Source organism: Dermacentor andersoni, chromosome 1, assembly GCF_023375885.2.
Source record: "Dermacentor andersoni chromosome 1, qqDerAnde1_hic_scaffold, whole genome shotgun sequence".
NCBI lineage: Eukaryota > Metazoa > Arthropoda > Arachnida > Ixodida > Ixodidae > Dermacentor > Dermacentor andersoni.
This window is the reverse complement of record NC_092814.1, coordinates 405,435,820-405,461,065: the sequence shown is the minus strand read 5'-3', so window position 1 is coordinate 405,461,065 and position 25,246 is coordinate 405,435,820.

Here is a 25,246-nt window from a genome sequence, read left to right as displayed (position 1 = left end):
TCGTTTGTTGGAAACAAAGTTCGGAACACTTTCTGTTGTGCCAAAGCGTGCTATTTAAGCGGGCTTAATGTGCGCAGTAAAAATTGTAAGTCAGCGCTCTTTCCTGGTACTTCCCTCACTTCCCATGTAGATTGTCGCGTTGCTAATCAAAGATGCGACATTGCAACATGCCCGTTCGGCCACCCTTGTTCACACATCAGCGCCTCTAGCGGCTGATTTTGTTGCATGTAAGAGGGTGGTAGGAGATGGCTCAGGGGCGCTGCCACCATCCCTATGACAGGCATCTAATACGAGGCGTTGGTCTACACCACTCACAAGCACTAAGCCAGGTTTAGCGTCTCTACAGTTGGGCACTCAAGTCTGTCGTCTTCAGGTGCTGCATAGAATAGCTTGTTTCTGGACTGATGACCTGCGAGAGCAGGCTTCGAAGACCACTGCTTCTACCGACCAGATTTTTCGCAGTCTTGTAGCGCAAGTGTCAGCCGCTTCGCTACCCTCTACACCAGGTATTAGAGTTACAATATAAGCTCCTTTAATGGAGCTTATACACACTAAACATTTTACACCTTTGTGGGTGTTAAAAGGGGTGCTTTCTGCATTTACACCCATGCCCACACTCTTTTAGCACTCTTTTCGGCCAAAACACCCTATCACAAGGGTGTATACCACACATAAGGTGCGACTTTGCTCGAAGAAGGATGTTAAATCGACGACTGAAGGGTGTGTAACGCATTGATGCGTAAGTGTGAGTAACGTGAACACACGTCCACGCATTGAGCAATGTGTGTACCTATTACATTTTTAAAACGAAAGCATTTTGTGGCCTTTCAGGTAGGAAAGCTGGCGTTCTCCGCAACAACAATCCATACGGGACCCTGCTCATGTCATTCTTGTCATTTTCCTTGAAAGCATTCAGAAAGCACTCAAAACCGCGCCGCCCTTTTATTCTCTCAAATTATTCACGTCATTCTAGCGTCACGTCCATAAAAAGAACACTAGGTCAACCTGACCTTTGGTTACGTCGTAGGTACTTTCGTCTCTGTATATTTCATATGAATATGGTACTTTAACCCTTCTCTTAAAGAAAATATTTTCACCACACCAAGTTATATCTCGTCTCGCATCGACCATCAACACAAAATTGATGTGCCATTCTTCCTTTTTGTCAAGAACAGCCACTGAATGGAACCGCCTTCCCGCCTCCACAGTCTCAATTTGTGACACAACTAATTCAATATCGCTGTTCAAAGCGTCTTACAGTTGATTTTCTATTCTTGCCCTGCACTGCGAGTATTTTATACTTTCACCCCATCTTTCTGTTGTGCCTACTAGGCCTTGAAATTATGTATAATAAATCAATAAAATATGACGTCATCAGCGTCTTGTATGACGTCAGTAGTGATACAGAAGGTAGTAAATAGAACAACGTTAATTATGAGAAATTATGGGTAAATAATGTGAAATAATGTGAAATAGGGTGGAATAAATTGGATTAAGTTTCGTACAAACTGTAGCAAGGTGGATTGCGGCAGATGAAGGTAGAATTGTGAAGGACACGTGACAATGTATGAACTGACGTATCACTGTCACGTGATAATTGCAAGTGTACATCCGCGAAGTCATTAAGTTTTCGCATTCCTAAGTGACTGTCGATCTTTTTCTAGGAGTATGATGTTACTGGCATGACGGCCACTCCAAAATGTATCATCGCTAAAATGTACGCACTTTCACTTACAATTTAATTATCTCTATATTTTGTGCTCACAGTAATATCATGCAATGAAACACTTCTAAGACAAACTGCAGTAGCAGAATGAAAACACGCGAGCAACTTGCACAATTGTGCACGAATATTTCGGTGCCCTTAAAAGCCAAACAAAAAGTGGCGAAATTAAGGAAGCTGTCTGGATACATTGCTGAATAAACAGGGACGCGCTGTTTGACGAGCCTCTGCTGTACAATGGCATCAACGTACAATTTGCTTGGTGAAGCCATAACGAAGACATTTATAGTGGCGAGATCACGCTGGAAGCTCTCAAACACGAATATCCAGGTGCCTTGCCTAAGTTATTCAGTGTTTTACTAAGTTACTGATCTGCTTTCTAAGCGCATCCTCGGACACAGTTTCCAAGACTCAGCCTATATATTAGGGGCTGGGGTCGTCAAAGCTGTAATTGCTTATCCATAGCATACGATCTTACAAACGCATTCTTCAGTCACCTCATGAATTCTTACGCTTCGCCGTCCCACGACCAAGATGTGAGCGCCTTTATCGAGCCACAATCTCGCTGAAACTACGCTGTGACCTCGCAAGGTTGCTTGGTTAGGACACAGTGAGTAGTCTAATCCCACCAGCAGAGAAGACGTCGATCGTCTCCCTCACGGTCACGTTTTGTGTGCTGTACGCACAGTGATGCGATACAGACTGCACCCCCCCGAAAAAAAAATGTGCTCGGTACGAAACATAGTAGCAACTACCAGCTCATTGCCCTAGTTAGCGAACACAACGAAACAGGAGCGAACAGGTGGCCATGCGAGCGAGGAAACCTCTCAGAATAAACGGATAGCAGCAGGCGTGTTTTTTTTATTATTCGACTGACTTTGGCGCAGCGCAATCTACGCGGCCGCCCCCTGCCCAATGAAAAGCGACCGGAAGTGGTGACGTGACGGCACTGTAGCGTCACGGACAACTACATTGCAACATAACTGCTTGTTGGCCTAGTTGGTGCTTGCTAAAAGACATGTTGGTGCTTTCTAAAAGACATGCTAAAAGACATGTTCAATTGCGGCAAAAAACATGTCTTTTAAAGGACAACTATAGGCGCGCGGCAGGACGGGAAGGCGGAAACTGCGCCATCATTGCGTTCGCTGCTCAGCTAGTTGCTACATGAAATGCATTGTCTCTATTTCGCCTGTGCTCGCGTCTCGCGCTGTGCGAAATAATTTTAAACGTGTGATTAGTTTTGGTTGCTGTGTAGAAAAAGAAGTTGCCCGTGCTTTGTGTATTACTCGTGCCCCACTTCAAAGCAAAGCAAAGCGTTCCTACGCACTGGAAGATGGATCCACGAAAGCTGAGACGAGCAGTTGCAACGTGCCCAGTGTCGGGGGTCGGTAGTACTGCCATAATGGAAATTCTCAGGCCAGTGCCCATTTATTTGGCATTGCTTCGGTGGGTTACGTGTTTTTGTTCGCTCTAGAAGTATCTTACTGTGATCTCGTAGCACAATTCACTAATGTGAGGGCAGGAGCAGCTGAGCTCGTAGTAGGGCAAGTTAACTACCTCGATCGCGCCCCGTGTGACTAATGTTTGTCAAACCTACAATGGGGGGTGGTGCGCCTGCATATTTCCGCTTTGTTACTCATCGCTTGAACGTTCGTAGATGGGATTCTCTTGTAGTACGTTCAGCAGGGCTTGTAATACGGTCGTTCACACTTAAGTGAAATGTGGTCGGCCATTGTTCCCTCTCGTAGAAAAAGAACGACTGGCTTTGCCATGTTTCGAAAGAATCAGCGTGGTATTGGTCCTCCCTGACGCGGTCCCGTGCTGCTGTTTCTGCTTGCCGGACGCCTTCAGCATGTTTTCGGCTCCCTTTGTGTGTCTGTGCGTGTGCGTGCGCACGTGTGCGTGTGCGTGAGCGTGAGCGTGTTGTGTTGTGTGTGTGTGCTGCCACTATTACATGACCGGGGTAGTTGGAGAAGTATGGGAGAGGCCTTTGCCCTGCAGTGGGCGTAACCAGGCTGATAATGACTGCGTACTACGTGTTTGTGTATGCGTGCGTGCGCGCGCATGTTTCTGTGTGGGTCGTGTGTGTGCGTGCACGTGTTAGCGTGTCTGCCTGCATGTATGTGTGCTTGTTTGTGTTTATCAATGTGCGCGTGCGCGCTTTTGTGTCTGCGCTTTGAGAGTGCATACATTTGTGTGTGCGTGCGGGTGCGTTTTGTATGGGTGCGTATGTATTGCGTAAGGTCGGTAGAGTTTTACTCGCAATAAAACTCTTCAAATTTGATGCAGCGAGTGTTCCCTCCTGAAAGCCGAGTCTGCTTTCAAGCCACCCTGGACAACTGCTGTATGAGGCGCCGTTTCTGGGGAGGACCAGTGGGAAATTGTCAGGTATACGCTTCCTCCTTTTTCCCTCCTCTGCCCTGATGAATTGATATCCTAGATTGTTATTGTGAAAGAAACGTTACATGCAGAGCATAAATAAATGATTAAGAAATCAGGTAGTGTGTTGCACCATTACACTAATTCTGATCTTAAAAACGTGGATTTTCCATTAGCCCCCATTTCCGTTGATGCAGACAACCGCTGAAATTGTGAATCGTAGGTATTCGAGACGTTCTACGTATATAGCAATTGTCTTCAGGAGCTTTAATGAATTTTGAAAATTTGAAGTGTTGTGCTTTAGAGATATCATACACAAGCTTTAGGTCTCTCCGGGTAGTTTGCATGCCCTTCGAGAGCTGTCGCCTATAGCCCTATTGAAATTCGTAACTACAGTTTGGAGCACTGTGGAAGCTAGAAGGCTTGTCCTGGCTCTCGAGAAAGCGTTTAAGCTGGAAGTGTCGGTTGAGAAGTTTGGGGTTGGTGACACAAAGACTGTTTTATGCCTTAGCAGTAGGAGTGTCAAAGGATAAAAAGAAGTGCAGTGTGTCAAGCTTGGGAAGCTGCTCATGTGGTAGAGGCTTGTGTGTGCGTGTTTGTGTGTGAATTCGCTCTTCAAAAGGGAGTATGTGTGTAAGTGAGCTACTTCCTTGCTGGGGCTGTTTGCCAAGAATTGGCAAGAAAACACAATAATCATTATGACTTGAAATATTAAACTATGTAAAGCATGCTGCCACCGTAGTGACAGCAGCCTATGAGCATACAAACATACACCTGTGTGACAATTTTAATGCATGACAGCAACATTGGAAGGAGGCCTGCTTCTTCTTCAGTAAGCAGCACAAAGTTCATATTTTGGCTTTTCTCGTGCAAACCAAAACGAGGCTCATTGCCAGTGATCTTGTCTTTTGTTCTAATAGCATTTGTTTATCTTGAACTTAGACCGTCGTTTCTCGCAGGTCGTGCAGATGATAGCAGCAGTTTCACAATTCCCAGCCTTGGTGCCCTCCATCAAGAGCAGCCACTTGCGTTCGCCTTCAGACAGATGATTGATGTCTTCTTAAAAGTACTTGGGAAGACAACATTGTAAGTAGATATAAGTGTGTAGTGTAATATATTAAGTCAAGTTATAATTTGAAACTCTGAGGCTCCTTGGCCGCCTAAGCTTGTTATCATGTGCAGTTGTGTGTGGTAAATATTGCCAATGGTACAGTGCATACTGCAGGTATGACTCCTGATCCAAAGTATACATTTGCGTTTTCTTGATGACCTTTCATAATGAGGATTTTCTTTCCGCAAGAATATTCACATAATGGGGCATTGCAGCATCATATTGTGCATTCACTGCTAATTTCGTATGATCTTCCTGCTACCAATTTATTTGCAGGAAAGGAATATTTGTTTACTCTTTGCAATGAGCTTGTTATCTGCTCGTTGCATTACACTCTTCTACCTTTGATTTATTTCCAGATAATTCTCAAAACCTTAAAATTTGAGCTGTTTTTATTTTGCAAACAATATCAAAATCAATATGCGCCGGATTGCAATCTAGACTGCAAGGGATTTGAAGAACTTACAAGAAATTAGGACCTCTCAGGGGCGTTAAAAAACGTTTCGTCAGGCAATGTGTCTATTTCTTGTATTGAGCTAGCTACTCACGAAAATTGCAAGCATATTTCATTTCACACAGTTTGGCAGGATATAGCAGGTCTATCATTGTCTCTAAGCACAACCGTTTCTCATTTGCATCATAAAAATCTGTCTCATGCTTAACTTGGGAGAAGTCTTGAAAAATGAATGTTTCATAATTTTGAAACTTCAGGAAGTATTAGTTGAGGCTAGGCAGTTTTCAGACAACTTGACAGTGTTTAACCTAGCCATTACAAGACGAAAAAAAAACAAGCACAGGAGCACTCATTCTATCAAATGCAATGCTTGTGGTCATTTTCCATGTGGCAAAACGTACTTTTAAGCGGGACGGGGCAGGTAGCCAATTTGCGACCATTGCGACTCATGCGGGTAGTGGCAGCACAGGATAAGTGGTTGTGGCTCTGAGGTTCATTGAATATGTGAACACTTATATACGTTCCCCCCCCAAGTGAAGGGTAATCATGCAATATATTTTGCGCGGTAAAGACGATTTTTTTAGGAGACAAGAAATTTCAGGCTCTAGTTGTGAGGCTACAGAAAGAAGGACCATGTAAGTATTCGCAGATTAACAAACTGCCTAAGAGGCTTATCACAGTTTAGAGCATGAAGTAAAAAGTGGTAGCATGAGGAAGGATCATAAGTTCATTTAAACTTATGATCTTTGGGAATACTACTTGTCACCGTATTGCCAAGTTAACCCATTGAAAGAAGGGGGCGTGCTCTAAAGAAAATAGTTAATACCACATGCTAAATTTTCAAGGAAAGTATGCCGAAATGTCAATTCTTACTAAATTAGTAAATAAGGAATACAACGTAAATTTTAGGATACAGAAAGGGTCTAATAAACCGCACTGGAGAGTTGGAGATTGTTGAGCTGTATGCATGTATTGCAGGGCAAATGAGAATGCCAGTGGGGGTTCCCTCATTTTCATTTTGTGTGCACTCTCTGTAAAACTACTCTGTCTCCTAGCGTAATAATGCTGTGTAGAAACAGTCATTTGTTAATGTCTTGTGCATCTCAGTCTTAATGTGCCATATCCCGTAAGGTTCTCAGCTGCAGTACTTATAAAGTGTAATGCAGAGATATATTGCAGATTCCATAATGTCAGTTTTATATTAAGGTCACATACACACTCTTGGACAAATGCCTGTTGTTGAGAGATGTCATTGGTATTAACTTTAAATTTTATTCACTGTTATTTTCTATGATGAAAAGGCTACTGTTAATTTATTTGCTTTTGCTGCTGTATGTGCCTTGTATTCACATTGACATAGTGGTTTAGTGTTCACAGTAAATGCAATGCTTAAATTTGCAAAATAGAAATTTCTCCTACCTTTCACTTCTCTTGCCCAGTTTCCTGAGCTGTGCATTGTGCCCAGTCACATTAATTAAGTTTGTTACTTTCAGGAGCGTGTTTCCTTATCAAAATTTTCGCAGTGTACATGTGTAATTGCACAGACTGGACTCTCATTATTCTCTTCTTATTTTGCTAATGCAGGATGCAAGATTCCAGCAATGCCATGCGCTGCATTTATTGGTCAAGATGCTCAGAGAATGGAGTCCCTGCCTCTCGTGGTTCACCGTGAACTTTTTGTTCTTTTCGAAAGCTAAACGTCATCTACTGCATCAATTGCATTTTTGCAGCTGAGATGTGTACTATATTTTTTCTAATTTTGAATCAATGAGTATTCACTGTTCAGTATAAAAAATGACGTACAGCGTGAAAGACAAGGACTGCGAGAGATGACATAGACTGCGCTGACTTCCAACGATATTTTATTGCGTTGCCACTTCGTGTGTTTTTGCACAAAAGGGGTCATGCGCAGAAAATGAAAGGCAGTCACAAGGGGTGTTCTAACAGCAAGCCATTGTACTAAGAACATAGTCACTTGAAAAAAAAAATATCACAATTTCTATCTGTTGAGATAAAAGACTTCACTAGGGGTCAGCGTGATAGAGGGGGCACTAACGCACACACTACCCAGTTTTCTGGTGAAATCCGCTTCAATAATTTACCGGGTGAGCTGTGTCTCGCTAGAACTTCCGTATCTTCAAAGAGGGGCATGCAGGGGCACTCCCGGCAATGAATGCCCAAGTGGCCGGGACTGCGGCTTCGTGCCCCTCTTTGAAGATGCGGACGTTCTAGCGAGACACAGCTCACAGGTCATCCGGGAACTTATAGAAGCAAATTTCACCAGAAAACTGGGTAGTGTGTGCGTTAGTGCCCCCTCTATCAGGCTGACCCCTAGTGAAGTCATGGATCTCAACAGATAGAAGTCATAATGTTTTTTTTAAAGTGTACACCTTCTTAGTACAATGACTTGCGGTTAGACACCCCTTGTGACTCCTTTTCTGCGCATGCCCGCTCTTGTACATATACACACGATGTGGCTATGCAATAAAATATTGTTGGAAGTCAGAGCAGTATACGTCGTCTCTCGCAGTCCTTGACATTGACGCTGTACGTAATTTTTTCTCATTAATTGCCAACTATCCCAAGAAAGCAACTTTGTTCAGTATATTTATAGGGTTTGATACGACCATTTGCTGGCAAATGTTAACAGTGTGATATTTAACTTGAACTTTTGCATGGCTGCGTGTGCCTGTGTTCCTTTAGTAACCAGAGTGTGGCTAATTAATTCAACCATATTTTTTAATTAGCATACTCACATGCTACAGCAAGTCCTAATCATGTATTACTGCATCTAAGTGCAAATAATTTAGAGATTTACTTTGTATTTTAAAACACTGTCTACGTTTTGTGCTCAGCAAAATCGTTTAATCAGCAGTGGTTTCCTTTTATCAGGCCTCCTACTGCACTTTGCACCCACACAGTAGTAAATGTGGAATATTCACTCTTGATTTATAGGAAGAAAAGAACCTATTTTTAAACTACATATCGTATATGTACCAGTGCCTTTGGGTTACAAAACAAAAATTTATAGAAACTGGCATTGTAATAAAATCTGCTACACAGCACCTTTAGCCCAGAGAACTCTCGTTTCACAAAAGAGGACAAACTACGTAGGCACTAAAAAATTCTACATATTTTTCGTGCTTAAGTAATCTTGTTCGAAAGAGAAAATCAGCAATAATATCTTGGCGCAAACCTCACTTAAAGCATGTCTATGCTTGGTAAATATTGTTTCAGTCTGAAAAATGTTGGCCAGTTATGCTTACATCGACTTTCCGAACCTTTCATAATGCTTTGCGATTACATTAGGGTACAAAATAACAAGTGTCTTTCTTTTGCGTTTGCTCTGCATTTCAATTACTTCCCTAATTCACCATTGCAATATGCCTTTTTTTTTTCAAGGCATGAAAACTTGAATTTTCGTTCATTGAGCCTAATACTGAAAATTTATTCCTTTATATGGCCCAAAACAATGCGAGGTAAACTCAGGCTCTTTCAGTGTCGTTATACATAGTTTCTTCTCTAATAACAGATTTGATCAATACATATATTTCAGATACCTTTGTGGAAAATGTACATGTTCTTGTACTTACCGATGTGTTTGGTGATTGTGCATGTTTATATTTCATGTGATTTATGCATATCTTGTACTCTGTACTGGAGCAAGCAATACATATATTTACATTTTTCTTGACAATGCAGCATATATCTTACCAGTCTGTGTTGCATGTTCCGTGGATCTCAAAACCATGATAACCGCTGGTGTCGATATACATGCTCAAAAGTGTCATTTGCTAGGTTGTATTTGTGCAGTGAAGACAGATTTTGCAATATACACCATGTATTACTAATATGTAATGTGATTCACACGTATAGGTGTTGTGTTTGCCCATCGAAGCTTCAAGGTCGGCTGTTCGACGGTGCGCTTGGTAGCCGAACTTGAACCTTCTGGCACACGCAAGAGTTACGCGTGGATCGCTGTACATAGTATAATTGAAGGCGTGTACCGCTGAGGCTGCCTCTTATACACACTAGAAATAAAAGGGTGTACACACTTCCAACACCCACATAGATGGGTGTTAATGTGGACTTGCACCCTTACACCCTAAATTTATTTTGCTGCACACCCTTCCTCTAGGGTGCCATAATTTCGCCCCAACTGTAGGGTGTAGACAACAGCACCCTTAGGGTGTTCCTCTGGCGACAAACTAATTTACACCCTTCAGAGTGTTGAAATGTTTAGTGTGTACTTTATGGAGCGCAGGATAGCAAACCGGACGCGTATTTTCATCCGCTAGCAGCTACAACGGGGCGTGGCACTATAGGCCAAAGCAGGTCACGTGACTTCCGCTGCTTTGAAAAAAGTCAGCTAAAAGCTAAGTGTACTGTGGCGTATGTATTGTTAAACAAGATTTCGTAAATCACAAAAATACTGTACGCGACGCCCATTGCTGAAATTAACGCCTGTTGGAAGCTACGACACTTACGGCACCGCAACCTCGCCCTGGCAAATGGCGACGTCCTAGGATGAGCACTGCTGATCGAGCTACCGAGCGTCGGTGGAGCGCCCGAGCCTGCTGAAAGCGAAATGTGAGTAAACTTTTACATCATTATCTGTGCTGTCTCAATCGGTGCGCTTGACTGTGCTACTAGAAAGCGTGATGAGTGGGCTTGTTGGTATGTTACTTATGTCGCGTTCGTAGCATTTGCTGTGTTGACGCCAGGTACGCTTCAGCACGAGTTGGAATTGTTGGTCGCTGACACGGTCGTGGTCGCTGCGAGCGCGTGAGGTCCAGGAAATGAAGATGCAGTGTTTATAACAACAATAATAACTAGAGAGAGTCAATGTATGCAGCTGCTTATTTAGATAGTCGCTCTCTCTTAGCCGTGGGAAAGTGCAAGTAGAATGCTGGGCAAGTTTTGCACTTTTCTGTTCGCGCTTTTCGAGTGTGCAAAGAGGACAAAACGCGGATAATGGGACACATGCATGCAACATTACGAACTATTTAAATGAGCCTTAAACAAAACTTTTATGGTGACGCTTTCTGTTACCTCCTTTCTGCGTTATCCGCATCATGTTTATTGCAGCTTCGGTGGATACTTCAAAAAGAAAACGAGAAACCCTCGGTTGCAGAGGCAAGAATCTTTATTTGCTGCATAAAGGTACTCTGAATTAACTTCGATAATGCCATTCACAATAACACTGACAAATTTAATTACTGCAGGTCACTTGTTACTGAGTCAGCTGCATTGGCTGTTTTAGAGTTCCAAGAAATATGAAAGGATGTTAAAGACACAATTAAGCTTCTACGGAAAAGATTTGCTGACAGCCAGCTAAATGAGCAAGATTAGCTGTGAAGCCTGCTTGAATAGGAGGCTTTACTGCCAGTGTACCCTTTGGCTTATATGTATAGCCTGTGTGGGCACATGAGAAGGTTAAAAGCCATTGTTACAAGTCTCGCCACATACTGCTTGATGTTGTGCCGTGTTCAAATTCTGCAAACGAATGTAGTCCTTCGATTTCATGAAACACATTATTCATCATGAGCAGGCAGCAAGTATTCTCAAAGGAATCAATGAGTCTGCCTCAACGAAATCTGCAGTCTCTTCTGATGTTCTTCAGCGCACAACCTTTGGTGCAGGTAGGCTCTCGATGAGACCAAGGTGCATGTTGCTCGGAACAGTGATAAGCCATTGACATTAAAAAAAGTGCTCTATTTCACAAAAAACAGCTACCTTTAAAAGCTCAGTATAGGCAGATGCACCCTCTTCTTTTTGCGACTCTGCTGAACCTAGTGCATCAAGCAAAACAATAAAAAGAAGACTGTTCAACAAAGCTGGGAGATGTTTTGATCACCTCAAGCAAGGGCCTCTGTCAAAGAAATGAAGGGACATGTGAAACGCAGTTTATGTTAAAACACTGACGGCATTAGTACTGCAGCAAATAAATGTTACAGCATGGTCAACCAAGGTTGATCTTGAAGGTGGTACAATGTCATACAGTTTCTATATAACGATAGCTGGTACGAGGAAAGTACAAGCGAATTTGAGCCAATCCTAAAGACAGTGCCTCAAAGCACGAGCTCCCGAGAAACTACCGCATGACACACTCGCCACACATCTCAAAGGGCTAGTGGGCTTCGGCACATTAGGAGTCTCCGTCCGATCATAGCTGAGTGATTAGAGCATTTGGCTGCTGTGCTCAAAGGCAGAGGTTCGATTCCATTGTTGGTCAGGCATTTCTTCTTATTACACAGGTTCAAGTTGAGTAGAGGCATTGCAACAAGGCTAGTGCATCTATGCAAACAGCAAAGTAAGCTAGATCTCCATGCACAATGTTTGAGGATGCAGATGCAGAATGCAAATCAATCACTGAATGCATTAATGTGGATGAGGTGCCCAAAGATGGAGCTTGCATTCCTGAGAACACTAGACACTGCAGCAGCATTGGAGCATGATCTGTGCTAGAGCTCAACGAGGGTGTGCCAGTATAAGCACAGGCACTCCGTGTACAATATGACAAGGCAGCTGTCTACCGACACCGTTCCCTATGTTTATGTCACGTGCCTCCAACACACTTCCTTGAAAGGCAACCCGCGGATCTCGCACGCCCAGTTGATCGCAGCACATTCAATGATGCAAGGGTCAGACCTGTCGATGAGTGGAGCGGGAGAAACAGAAGAGCTCTGAAGCACAGACAGCATAGGTCTCATCCAGCGAGGAACCTGAATAACAAACTATATAAGTGAAATTCTTTGTTATCATGTTAAACGAACCAACACTTGTTTTTCCAGCATGTAATCATTCAAGTAATGCAGTTTTGTCATCATTTTAAACGAACCAACACTTGTTTTCACTGTCAGCATGCGGCATCAAGAGAGTGCTCAATGAGCTGAAGCTGGATAGTGGAGTTATACAACGAAGCACGTCCAGCAAGCAACTAAGGGGAGCAATTCACAAGCGCAGACAAGGGTGCTTGACAACTCTAAAGTTGAAAAAAAAAAGACAACTTGAAGTGAGTGTCACCGAGCAGTGTCATGTTGAACGGGGCCCAACTTATGGAGCAAGGGCCTTTGACTAATCACTACCCTCCTAAAAGCTGCATGTTCCGCTATTTTTAAATTTATTCTCCTTTGCAAAAAGCTGCTCTGCTTTCAAGGTCGTTTCTTGAGTGAAATTTTCAGAAACAGGACGAGGTACTTCTCACGTAAATTTCTGTAACAGAATGAAAATATCAGGTATTGTACATATGGCGACAACACAAAAAATAAACTTGGTTTTCAAGTGATGGGATACTTACAGTTTTTACACTTCCTAAAGAAGAAGTGGCTGATCGCGCTGTCACCACAGCAGCTGGTGCGCGCAGCGGCTATTCTGGCAAACAACGCACCTTGGCTTTGCTATAAGAGCCCTGTCTGGATGGAGCCAGCATCACTTCAGAGCGATCCAGGCAGCAAGTAGCACCTGCCATGTACTAAACCCGGACCTTGCATCTTTGCAGGTATGTAAGCGTTCAAACGTTCATCTCGAGTTCAAATTATAGCTGCTGGATCGCTCTGCATTGTTGCATTGTTGCTCTGTTGTAGGAAAATTGTAATGGGTGAAAATCCGCTGAAATCATTTGGACAGGTTCTTGCGGACAAACCGCCGGGTACCATTAAAGAACTAGCTAAAGTCTTGGTTGACATAACCTCAAAGCTGGAAAGTATCACAACAAGCATCAGAGTTGACATAAAAACCTTAGTAGCAGACAACAAACAGTCCCAGAGGGACATGCAGGACATCAAGACATCCATGGATGTCATCAATAGGACATTTGAGCAACTAAGGACTGACATGCACAACGAGCACCACGAACTATCAGAAGTGAAACACCAGCAGGCTAGCATTATTGGCGATGTGCGCCAGTTGCAGGGGGAAGTGAGAGAAATGCGACAGGAAATAATCGAGCTCAAGCAATACAGTCGTCGGAACAACTTGGAAATAAGAAATGATCCATTGTCGGCACACCAATCGCTGCCAGACATGATGCAAAACATAGCGACTTGCTTGAAGATGGAACTTCGTACCGAAGATATCGATGTAGTGCATCGAGTTCCGACCAAAAACAAGGCTCAACAGAATACTTTGGTAAGGTTTACCTCCATTGCAGTCTGAGACAAAATGATAAAGAATGCCAAGAAAGAAAGATTGTCTACATCCGCCCTTGGCTTCCAAAAGAATGAGCCCATATTCATTAATGAACACCTCTGCCAAGAGAATAAGATTCTTCTTGCAAAAGCTCGCCAAGCGAGAAGAGAGACAAATTGGAAGTATGTATGGGTATCGCAGGCCAAAATTCTAATGCGGAAAACCGAGAATTCTCGTCTATTGCACATCATTTCTGAAGACGACCTGAAAAAGGTAGTTTAGAGCCTCTAGAGCTAAGTCTTGTTTGCCACACCAATCATGGCGTTCTCAATCCGTGATGTTGAACGAGAATTCCACAAAACCCAGGGTATATCGATACTTCACTGTAACAATCGAAGTTTTCGAAGAAACAAAGATACATTGTGTTCCTTTTTGGCACAGCATAATTTTACCTTTGATGTAATTGGCTTAGCGGAAACCTGGTTAAAAGAAGGTGAGCACATCTGCATTCCGGGATACAGTCTTGTAAGCAATCCCAGGAATGCTGTATAGCGCGGTGGTGGAGTGGCTCTACTAATCAAGCAGACGGTACCCTTTAGGATAATCACCGATACTGAGATTAGTGACAGTACGGTTGAATCTCTCTTTGTTCTTTTAGATTCACGTTTAGTTGTTGGTACAATATACCGGCCACCAAACTAGAGTCTGCCCGTTTTTTATCAATTGTTGGAATCTATCCTTTCCACCCTAAGCGGTAAGAGCTATGGTACCATCACTATTGTTGGCGACTTTAACATTGATATCAGCAAAGACACGAATTGTGAATACACGCACCTACTGGAGTCATACAACTTTAAGAATGCAATCGAAGAACCTACTACATTGTCACCAAGTGCATCTACAACTATAGACCATGTATTGTGTAACAGTGATAACATACATTCTGGCGTATACGATACGAGTCTCACTGACCACTGCCCTATTTTTGTGTTATTACACAGCGCAAATAATACCATTGCAAAAAAGACTATCTTGGCAAATCGCAGGATAAATTACAAAATACTGCGGCAAAAAATTAAGGAAAAGGAATTTCAAGATGAATTTAGCAGTGACGCTCATATCGAATGCGCAAACTTTACAAATGCATTAGCCCACATGATATCTCAGTGTACCACATATAAACAAAACAAATACGAGGAACCTTTGTGCCCGTGGATGAATAACGCCATACTTACAGCAATAAAAGAAAAGGACTGGTGGTACCAAAAATGGAAAAAACATAGAGATAACACCTGTTATTTGCAAAATTATCGAATATCTCGTAACCATGTAGTAGCTGTTATCCGGAGGCGGAAAAAAGAATACAACGCATTCTTAATAAAACAAGCACAAGGCAATACCAAAAAAATGTGGGAAATTATAAAAGCAGTAGTTGATAAACCAAATAAAAAACCGATCACTCTTGAACATGTTGATGCTAAGTGCGCCGACACTTTTAATGCGTATTTTACTAGCATTGGCGCAAAGCTAGCGGAGCGTATTCCAGTTACTGAAAGCAACGTCGATTGCCCCATCATCCATGCATGTTTTTCCTTGGGTCAAGTGGACGAGCATGCCATAACCTCAATAATATCAGGCATGCCTTGCTACAAAGCTACAGGCCACGATGGCATTACCGTAAAAGCATTGAAAGACAATATGGATATTCTTGTACCAGTACTCACTAAAATAATTAACTGTATAAGCCAAGGCACATACCCTGAAATATTAAAGATAGCAAGAGTTCCTCCTATATATAAAGATGGCGACGTCAATGACCCTGGAAGCTATCGGCCTATCTCTGTGCTTAGCATAATAAATACTGTATTTGAAAAGGTCATCGCGGCTCAACTGAAGCACTAGCTAAACGAAAACAAGCTTCTAACAGATTCCCAACATGGATTTAGAGCCAATCGATCAACGTCATCAGCAGTGTTAGAACTAACCCAGAGTATATACACAGCTCTACACAAAAACTAGATTGCCGTAGGATTATTTTCAGATTTAAAGAAAGCATTTGACACGGTCTGTCATTCCATACTTTTAGAAAAATTACGAACTTATGGTTTTAGCGAAATTACAATGGACCTCTTTTCAAGCTACCTAAATTGTCGAAAACAATATGTAAAATCTGGCTCCTTTGTTTCCCAGTATACTACTATAGTCACAGGAGTTCCGCAAGGATCAGTTTTGGGGCCCATACTGTTCTCGCTATATGTCAATGACCTCCCATAAATACCAAAGTCATCAAAATGTGTTATGTACGCTGACGATACCACGCTATTTTTTCAGATAAATCCTTTGGCGTATTGCAGAACACTATAAACAGCGAGTTATCAAATATATCAACTTGGTTTGCATGTAATAAATTCACACTAAACAGAGATAAGCCAAAATACTTAGTATTCAACTCCCGTTATTCCAGGGGTGACACAATAGGCACGCAAATTCACCTTCTAGGTGGAACTATAAAGCAGCTTTACCACATAAAATATTTAGGGGTATTATTGGACTGGAACTTGAACTGGAGACCGCATATATCTAGTATATGCGCGAAATTAGCTTCGGCTTGCTATTTATTAATAAAATGCAGAGAATATCTTGACCTTAGCGTACTTAAAGTTGTTTACTTTTCCATATTTCACTGTCACATCACATACTGTTCTGAATTATGGTATAGCACATTTAAAACATACATAGATCCCGTCTTTAGGTTACAGAAAAGGGCCTTGCGCATTATGACATACACAAGCCCACATGATAATACTGACATGCTGTTCTGTCGTCTCAGTATATTACCATTATCTCTGGCATGCGAAATGAAAGTCGCCATTTTGATTAACAATATTTTACGTGGGAATCACTCATTATCACCAAGCCTGTTTATTACACCTAATCGCAATACAAGCGGTGCAACAAATATAAATTTTAACCTACCAATCACTCGTAACACGTATGGCCAACGACTACTTGAGTTTCATGGTGCTAAAATTTGGAATACAGTAGCTCTTGAGGTAAAATGGCCGACAATTTCGTGTCTGCTGTTAAAAAGCTATACCTATCAAAAAGTACGTGATTTTTCGTCAGTCTGGTTCTCCACTTGTTTCATACTGTGCAAGATTATTCCTCATGGATCTATTCAGAAAGCCTAAACACTTCAACACAGACCCTTGCAAATATGTCACTTCTACGTATAATTTGCTATCTCGGTTTTTTCATTGTGTATGTGCAGGTATTCTCCTGACAGTTCTGTTTTATTACCATTCATTGATATGCACTGTTTTTTTTTAATGATTTTATTTGTATGTATCCACCTAACTGTATTAGGTTGTATCATTAAAAACTAGATATGCGCATGACATTGTAGCTGCTACTACATATATGACTATGGGCCTACACTAGCCTTTCGCTACAGGCCCAACAGTTCCTTTGTACAAATTATTATCAATGAAAAATAAACTGAATTTAATTTAATTGAAATTGAAATCCTGCAATACAGGGTACCTAGAAGGTATCAAAGAATAATGAATATGTGCATTATTTTTTAAATGGTACTTTTGTAAGCCAATACACTCATGCTCAATACAATGATCATAACTTTCTGTTTGTACCAAATTGATGAAATTTATGCAAAGTTTTACTAAAATTGGTTAAATTGTTCAAAAGTTGACCTTTCAGCCTTGCATCCGTCCTTAAATACCAGGCATGTTTTTTAGCTGCGGCTCATTTTTTTTTAACCCAGCCAGCAACTGATCAACCCACCCCAGAACACAGGATGGTGGACAAGAAAACATAAAAAATATTCAACAAACGCTCCTCTTGGGTACAGGAAGGCAACATTATTGCAAACTGTGACGAGGTGTGCTTTTAGGACAGGGACAGAGTAAGGCGCAGATCAACAAACAAGAGCAGACAACGTTTAGCTATGTGCCTTACTCTGTCCCTGAGTTAAAAACGTACCTCACCACAGGATTCAATTTCAACTTGCCCAAGAAGCAGCACTCTTAACTTTATTGCACTTCATTCAATGTTCTTCTCCTGTGATGCAATGTCAAACATTTCAACTGCCACTGTCCCAGTCATTGGCCTCTGGATTGCGGCTGGGTTCCACTTCATTGTTGCACTCAGGTGGACATGCAATTAGGCCAGCTTTCCTGAAGCCTGTAGTTATGGTATACATAGGCCCTGTGGCCCAGGCTTTGTGGACCGATTTGGCCATTTTGTCAAATGAAGTGGGCTTCATGCTCCAAGAGAATCTGATGCTGTGCTCAGCATCTGTCATTTGTAAATCCCACTGGCGCTGCAAAGCAGACATAGAGCTGTGTGGTAGCAGCAGTATCAAGTGGCTACAGCATTTTTGTCTTTCCACTGATAATAACCATGGATGTTCAATTTGTTGCCTTATTTGATTTCGGAGTTGTAGCTGCGATGCGCCCTTATACTGTACCTCAATAGAAGGCATTTTCTAAAACCGACAGAGAGAGAGAATAAGCTTTAGTGAACCAACTTTCTACCAGGAGAGGGGCACTTATTCGAAGGTTCTTTTGGCCGCTAAGCAGGCACGGGCCACCAGCTCACGCTGGTCTTTCAGGCTGGAGCTGAGCAGCACAGCCTCCCATTGGGATTGGTGAGGGATAGGAGGTATTGTGCGGTTCCGTTGGCATAATTGGCACAGAATGGGCATTATTTGCTGTGTTTTTCAGGGTATGAGTGGTGAAGTAGGCTTAGGTGTCTTGAGTGCCAGTAGCCAATTGCCTTTTCAGTATCATTTTTTAAATATAGTGGCAGCTTCATTCTGTCCACATCAGAGACATTGATGGTAGTGAAGTGGGGTCCTGTAAAGGGATTTTGTCCTTCTTGATGATGTGACTAGGGCAAACATTAAGATTGTCAATTCGTTTTTAAATTATTCCTTGAAGTTCTGCAGCTGCTGCTCAGTTGCCTCGCAGCTTTTGGCACGTGATTGTGCAAGCTCGAATCGCCAAGTCGTGCCTTGTGAATGTTGAAGACATGAACCATGCTGGTCTACTGACAAAACTATCAGCATTCATATATTTCACCAATGTCCCTGTGTTCAGATGCAACTGCACTGTTGATTCCCCTGCCTTCAGCCCATTGCACTGCAACCTATGGTCAATGATGAGCTCCCATTTCCGGCCATTCTGCCTTTTTACCCTTGTTCAGGACCTTTTTGCCCTTTGTGGAGCTTGTACTTTCTGAAGTTATCTGCCAGTCACAAATCATTATTTTGCTGACAGTGAAGTACTATCCTGGTGCATGGTTATCATTCTTGACTGCCAGGGCAATAGCAGACAATTTAAACTTGGTAGTATAATGTTTAAATTTTCTTATCATTCATTGTGTTCGGCAGCTGATAACAGCAACAGCGTAGTTTGCCAGTGGCTGAGCCAATGATGAAGAAAATGAAAAATGAAATGTAGCTCCTGTAGAAACCTTTCATTTTTAAAAGCAGTTTCCTCCACTCTTACCAAATAAATTTTGATTTGAACACTTCTACTTCAGTTGTGTCGGTGGGCCTACACCGCGACCAATGCCAGTGGATTAGCATGAAATAAGAACAACATGAGAAACAGGGACACACTCAGTGCTGACTTCCAACCTGTTTGTGCTTGTCTCTCGTGCAGTTCTTTTTTTTTAAACATGAACTGCCAACATGCCCAAGTATGTACCCTTCATAGCCAGGATTGGCTTCCTTGTGGAGCAGGAACATGCTCACACTTCTCTTCTTTTCAGCTCTGTGAAGGTTTTATCTTCAACTTTTAGAACATTGAAATGATGTCACCTTTCGTCACTGCATATACTCCATTCCATACATAGCAGTCAACGTTGTGGAGGCTAAAGAGACTTCTTGCAGTGGCGTCATTTGCACATCAAGCTAGTTTGATGCTTTCTGACCACAATTGTGCACAACTGTTTTATATATAGGCTCAGTATTGAATGAAACAAATTTTAATCCTTACAAACAAACGTACTGTGGTATACGGTGGCTAATCGTTGTTTTAGATCATTTTTGTTTTTTGTTCTTTGTTCTCGAATTTTTTTTTATTTTCAACCCGTCGAGCAGCCTCGCGTACATGCTCGTGTGAGCGAAGGATAGATGGAACACACGGAGTGATAATTTTTCTTGACCGAACTTCTTGCTTAGCTTCCACAGTGTTGACTGCTACGTATGGAATGGAGTATAGTGAACGTATGTGCCATTTGTGCCATCAATTTAGTGGCAAGTGCATAAAAAGCATAAAAATAAGTGGTAGGGCATCAGAGGTTGCACAATGCGGTGTGATGTTTCGCTACTGCTCCAAATCTGTCGCAGGCAGTTCTTCTACATTATGTTGCAGAAAGAGCACATTTTGCAAAGGTGCACTTATTTCTATAACTCAAACTTTAAATCTGTTCTTGAAATAGCTCGCTGCACCATTGCTGATACTTTCTTAGCATGCTTAGGATCCCTATTCTTTTACCAGTCATGCATAACATGCATGGGCCGAGTTGTGGAATGTGTTGGCACAACAGCAAAGCCGTGTGTTTCTTTGTGTGGTAGCAAAGCAGATGAATATGGATTGCTTTTTTTTTTTGCAGGCGCATGTCATGGTGGTGCTGCTGCGTCAAGTTTTGCCAGCAAATGACCTTCTGCAAGTGTCGCTGACAGAATGTTCATCTTGTTTTTTTATCTATATTGCAATAAATAGCTTTTGAGCAAGATCTTTATTTTGCTCATGGTGCTATTTATTTTTCTTCAAGGACACACTTCATCTGCTTTGTTGCAATGGAATTAAAATCATGACAGATACAGTTATTGTGCAGTGAAAACGTTCACTGCCATGTTGTGCTACGCTGAAATGACTTGACATGTGTTGAGCTGCATTGGCTGAGTAGGAGATTCATGTCTAAGTAATAATTTGAAATCTCTACGAACTACAAAAACACTGATGTGTGCATTGTGGTCTGCCTCTACAAACCTTTGTCGTGATTGACAGAAAAATTGGTACTAATTGAAGCAATTCTTAGAGTAAAATAATTCAGGGACTTCTTTTTTTAATGGAACAACACAAGGATAGGACTGTGGACGAGACAAAATTAAGTGCCAACTCCAAAACAAAATTATCAAAATAAGGTGTGAATATGTTTTCATTTGCTATGTGTTCTGAGATGGTTGACCAGGACAGATGCACAAGCTGGAATGGTTTGTATATATATTCACACCTTGTTTCAATTTTTTTGGAAATCAGCCTTGTCCATCTTCATCCTCTGTTTGCCACATCAGTTCAGTATGGATTACTGACATGCCATTGCTTTAGTTACAGTGCATGTCATATTTAGGGCGTAGGGGGGCTCAGTGACATTGCGAAGAACATGGCTTTTTGGCGTGCTCGCCACTATCGTGCTAGCAAAGGCGCCACTGCAGTGTTTTGATTAACTGATGTCTGATATCCATTCTAAAATGGTTAGCCAAAGTAGCTGGTTCAATTGAAGTGGCAACTTATAAGTGTCTCGAGACTTTGGCATCCCACTTATATGCTTGCTTCATAAAGAAGAAATGCAAGCATATAAGTGAGCAGGCGATCGCTAACCTCAAACAGCGTTATACTTTGATGCCCTTTAGCGATGTCATCAATTCCAGTATTGCAACAACGTATTCCAAACACTCTTAAGTATTCAGCCATGACTTGTATGTTCCACCACAGCAACAGTATCTCAATGAATCCGGGCCGCGCTTGCTGCATTTCGATAAGGATGAAATTAAACAAAGCCCATATACCGTACATTGGGAGCACATTAATGAACCCTACATCTTCCAAATTAATCTGGAGTCCCGCGCTATGATGTGCCTCATAATAAAATCATGGTTTTGGCACAAGAAATGCCAGAATGAAAATTTTGATACAAGTGGTGCAAATTAACCGTATTCTCTCCACCGCATGTGTTTCCATGTAAAATTCTTGTCTGCTCTTGGAAAGGATTGCATAGCATTTAAGTTAATGGCGCACTTCATAAAGTGACAGTAAAAAGAACGATGCCATAAAAGAAACACACTCGGAAGCAACAATTAGCACTGTTATTTAGAAAAATCTATACAGCCGAGACGTTAAGCCTATTAAGAGTCCTGTTTAGTAACTAGACTTGGGTCAGTAGGCCAATCCTCAAGTGTGTGGAATATTTTAGGCAGTTCACCGTACTTCTTTAGGAGCCACACAAACCTTAAAGGATGACTTCAAAAGTCCCACCCGTACCCTGTCCACTATTTCTCCTGGTGCCTTTTACCACCATAGGACAGGAAGTCATGGGGGCTGCTGATACTACTTTCCTCTGAATTTCACTTTAATTTGCAAGACATTGTTTACTTGAGTGCATTTCAAAACGCTACATTTCCTGTGTAGTTCCTGCCCAGACAGAAAGCAATACAATATTGAACAGTATGCTGGGAACAACCAAGTCAAATATTACTGAGACAGAAAGTGCTGAGATCATCACTAAGCACAGCACTGTGCGAGGTTTTTGTGTATCTGAGGGTAGAATTAGGCTCGGCAGCAAAGACTGATTGCTGTGGTAACAAAAAATGTCTGCCATTCCTTTTTTTGTTTTCAGGGCCTTTTTTCACTGGCACTTCATCTTACCCAATTTGGGAGGAATTTGTCTGCGGTACAAAGGTTTCTTGACGAGTCACTTGTATGCCGGAGCGGCGAGCTCTATAAAAACGAATTCTGAAGTGAAAGTTGAGTGTTGAAATGTTACCTGTGGCAAGGATGATATATAGCATGCTAAAAAAGTTATTTTGAGAACTCCATCAGCATATAATAAGGAAACTTTATGCCTTTGAACTTCATATTTATGCTGAAATAAATTTCCTTTAGATTTCTGTGGCATTCTATATTTCTGTAGTTGCCATTATGTGGCAAGTTTTAATCGCATTTCACGTTTTTTATGTTGCAGATGCTACGTACACCTGCTTCAAACGGTGTTTCATGCTATGAAGGGTGCAAATAGGCTTTATTTTCTGAATTCTCTGCAATCACATGCTTCTTTTCTTGGGCAATGGAGGACTTGAGAAATGTATTTTCCAAATCTTTTATTACAGTTATTGTAATGAGTGAATGTGTGACACAAAAATGAAGCTTGCACCAAGTACATTGACTCCATTAAAATTGCTGGCTTTACTCCAATATTCTGAAGAAGACCTCCGAAGTCAATGTGCATTCTTGAGCAGCATCTGTAACGAGTGCAGAATTAGTCCAGCTTAAGACCACAGAGAACAAGGCACTCATGTAATGGAACATTTGTCACATTTCGCAAAATGGAGGGGAGGGAAATAACTTTCACCACCGTGATTAGTCAATTCTAATCAAAATAGAATGTAAACAGCATATATTCTCTTGGGAACTGAAGACAGCACAGAGCCTTTAAGCCGGTTGTTACTACTACCGCTCGATAGGCTTTGTGTATCTGCCAACTGTTACGATTTTATGGCAAGATGTCCAATTCATAGACCATGTAAAATTATTGCCGTCCATACGACAATCATAAACAACTTTTCATTTGCTTCCTATTTATGGCTGAACTGATTTCAGCAGAATGCAAATATATAGTCATCAAGATGTTTTTTCAGAGAGTTACTATTTGTACCCACTACACTATTCTAGATGGATGGAAGGTAGGAGCATCCCCTTTGAAACGGGGTGATGGCAGTAGCCACCATGCTCAGGTTTTTATTTTGCCTTCTATTTTTGTTTACCTGTGTTGTGTGTTATTAAATTCGTGATTTTCTTTAAATACATCTTCCTTATTAAATTCGTGATTTTCTTTAAATACGTCTTCCTACCATTTTAACCTTACGTCACCTCTGCTTTTGAGCCACCAATCCTCCAATCGCCTTTTGCTAATTTCCACCGCATATTTATTTACATGACTATCGTTATCTCTGAACCCTAGGCCGGGGGAGCGTGACTGTGGCTGCATCAACATCGGGCTTGATACCATCACATTTTAGTATGAGGTGTTCCATTGTTTCTACATATTTACCACACACAGTACATGTGTCTTCTTCTTCGTTAAATTTCTTTTTATAGCTCCACGTTCCAAGACATCCTGACCTAGCTTTAAAGCACTGTCTCTTGAGTTATCATAAAATGCTTCCTTCCTGATCTGCTGTTTCCAGTATCGATATAGTTCCACACTATGCTTCTTTTCCATTGAATTTATCCAATTTTTACCTTCCGCGTTTTTAACCTGTCGTTTAATGCTCTGTCTTTCTTCGTCCTCGTGTCTGGCATACTTACTGGTTAGCTTCCTAGTTCTTTTCCGCCATTGTGAGTCAACGCTCTTTCTGTATAGGTATTTAAATACCTTAGCTGCCCAGCTGTTATCGTCCAATTTCCTCAGACGTTTTTCATATAGGTTTTACTCTGAGCTTCCCGTGCTTCGAACGATGCCCAGCCCATATCCCCCTTTACTGCTTCGTTTGTGGTTTTCCCGTGGGCACCTAGTGCTAATCTTCCCACAGCTCTCCGATTTACTTCTTTTCTTGACTGAACCTCTGCCCTTAGACACAGGACCGCATTCCTGAAATTGAGCCCCGGCCTCATTACTCCCTTCCAAATACTTCTCAGTACCTCATACCTGTTGTACCCCCACAATGCCCTATGTTTCATTATCCCGGCATCTCTTCGCCCTTTTGCTAGGAGAGACTGTTCGTGCTTTTCCATGTACATCTGTCCTTTATTTATCCATACCCCGAGATATTTCTATTTGACCACTCGGGGTATTTCATGGCCTTGTAAGCTCCTGATCAGTTGCATCGTTGAAAAACGTGTATCGTTGATTCTGACCTACCAGCGGCAGCGCCACCCCTAAAGTGGCAGGTGAAATTTTGGCTATCATTATATGAATATTCCATGAATAAGCAATATGAACATTTGTTTTTCAGTGACGCAAATAATGTTTTGATGCCAATTTCTTATGCTGATATTTGGTGCAGTTTTTTTAAAGTGTCCCTGCAGGTAATTCTTTAACAATAATTTCTGTATGTCTTCACTAATGAAAGAACTAGTATTTTTCGAAAAATTTTAGTGTTTCTTGGCTTTAGCAGTAGCAGTAGTATGTTTTACATTATAAAGTTGGCTGATCGGGCTTTTCATTAGAGACTCAAGATAACGAACTCCGTTGCACTGAATGAATCTCCGCGGAGATACCGCATTGCATTTTCTTCTACTCTACTAAATAATGCAGTCAGGCATGGTCTGTCTTCCTGGCTTTCAAGTTGTTCACCAATTCAGCATCAAGCAGCAGAAAGTCGCCACCTTTGTGGCACATCTCTCTTTACACATGTGGTTTTGAACAAATTAGACAAATTGTCAGTTATGCAGGTTCATTAATACTGGACTGACCACCACCT